Below are 2,018 nucleotides of genomic sequence, written 5' to 3'. Positions count from 1 at the left end.
ACGGGTAGAGAATAAAATAAAAATAAATAAAATGCGAAGACAAAATTAAAAGATATAGAAACTTGATTTGGTAACTATAATGGAAGATTACAAAATATAGGGACCATGGATATGATTTATCAATCTTGAAATTACACACACCCCCTCTCCAAAATGACGTAGTTTTGATAAGTGTATAAATAGTCCAAATTTGGTTCAAAATGACCAATTTTCTCATTTTCTCAAGAGAGAGAAGCTCTCACTTCTCTCTAAATTCTCTCATCGGAGGGAGCTCTGATCACCGGCCGTTCACTATTTCGGCCACCACTGGTTACTATTCACGCTAGTAGTCACTATTCCAGACATTATTCACGGTTGAAAAAAATCAAAATAACTCAAAATGTAGATTGAAACACCCTAAACCAGAAACCACCCTCATTTTTTTCCTAACAAACTTCAAAACGGCCTATATCTAAGATTTTACCTTCGGTAAAACAACTTTTCCGACGACGTTTGGGCTTTGACGAAGGTAATATCTCATTTCTTTTCTTCTCCAATTGGTTTGTTTGTTGCTCGTTGGTGTTGTTTGTATAGACAATCGTTTTTGTCCGGGTTATAAATATTATATTAAAATTATATTATTATTATTATTATAATAACTATTATATTATAATACATTATTATTATTATTATTATTACTATTATTAATGTTACATATTATATTTTACAGACCCAAGACCCAGTTACAAATATCAACCCAATTACAAGATGTTAGTTCAAGCCCAAGACCCAGATCTAGATCCGGTTACAAGATCCGACCCGTCAGCCACCAGAAATATGTGTGTGCTTCACTACTGCTTCCATCTATGTGAATGAGGTCGCCAATCATGCCACCATTGAAGCTGCACAAATCATCCGACAATTACATGCCAAAGTCAAAAACAGATTTCACCTACCCAAACTTAATCCATCAGAAAATTTAAGGTAGTGGGGGCATCATATTATTAAAAAAAAAGTATTTAAGGGTGAAATTATTTTTACTTATGAGATTTCGAGCAATAAATAGAGGAGGAAACCATTCGAGGAAGGGAGAAAAAAGAAATACCAAAGTATATGCATGTAAAAACAGGGTATCCTCTTTTACTCAAAAATTAACGTAAACACAAGGCTCTATCTTTTTCAAGGGATCAAAGCAGTGCAAAGCAAATCCAATTCTAGCAAGGTTTCTTTTTCTTTATTATCATTTGCAGTTTCTTTTTTTTCATTCGATTTAATAATTTTCAAATATCACTGCAAAAACCAAAATATGAAGATAATAATCGGTATCTTCGGGTATGGCTTGCTGTTAAATAAAATCAAATAGTAGACTTTAGAGTTCCTTTGCCGAGATACCAACATCGCCGGAGTTAAGTAAAACTGCCGTGAATTGTTCGAGTCCTTGCATGTTTGTCCGGTTCAAGTTATCACCTATAGGGGCTTAAAAATAAAAAAAATCGAAATAAATAAGATTAAAATGTACTGTAATTTTTCGAGCATCACACCAGAGTTGAGGAGTTGAATATAACGTCGAGTCGGGGTTGACTCACGGTTGAGGAGTAGTGGAGTTGGAGATCTCGACCAGCGTTTTTGTAGCTTTTGGAGGTTGATGTTCGCGCAAGAGAGATAGAGAGGAGAGAGGTTAAGCGGCGCTGAGGTTTCAGTTTTAACCAAATGATATTTCTCATGTGTTTAGGTCAAAATTGTAGTTTAAGTGAGGCTTTATGAGTGTTGAACAAAACGGCAGCGTGTAATATGTGTCCATGGTAACTCATTTTCGAGCAAATGGGTTTATTGCTTAGTGAGCCATGCTTGTTTTAGATTTAGTGCATTCTAGCTCTTAATTCATATTTCTTGAACCTTTTAATTTTACCTTCATATTTTATGTGCATTTTAACTTGGTCCATAAATTAATGTTTGTATGTTTATAATTTTGTCTCTTTATTTTATGTGTATTTAATTTCAGTCCTCAACTGTTATTGTATAATTTTTTGTTATTTTAG

The 2,018-nt window shown here is 33.8% G+C and overlaps 1 long non-coding RNA gene across 1 annotated transcript; it reads right to left on the bottom strand.

The window, feature by feature from the left end:
• Positions 1-716: 716 nt before the first annotated feature.
• On the bottom strand, positions 717-1,656 carry LOC120126106. The gene is made up of 3 exons (XR_005516433.1): positions 1,566-1,656; positions 1,372-1,455; positions 717-881 (listed from the first exon to the last, which is right to left on the bottom strand). It is a non-coding gene; the product is annotated as an uncharacterized LOC120126106 (long non-coding RNA).
• Between the last annotated feature and the right edge of the window lie 362 nt (positions 1,657-2,018).

Source organism: Hibiscus syriacus, unplaced genomic scaffold (genome assembly GCF_006381635.1).
Source record: "Hibiscus syriacus cultivar Baekdansim isolate YM2019G1 unplaced genomic scaffold, ASM638163v2 tig00110450_pilon, whole genome shotgun sequence".
NCBI lineage: Eukaryota > Viridiplantae > Streptophyta > Magnoliopsida > Malvales > Malvaceae > Hibiscus > Hibiscus syriacus.
This window is presented reverse-complemented; position numbering and strand designations above follow the sequence as displayed.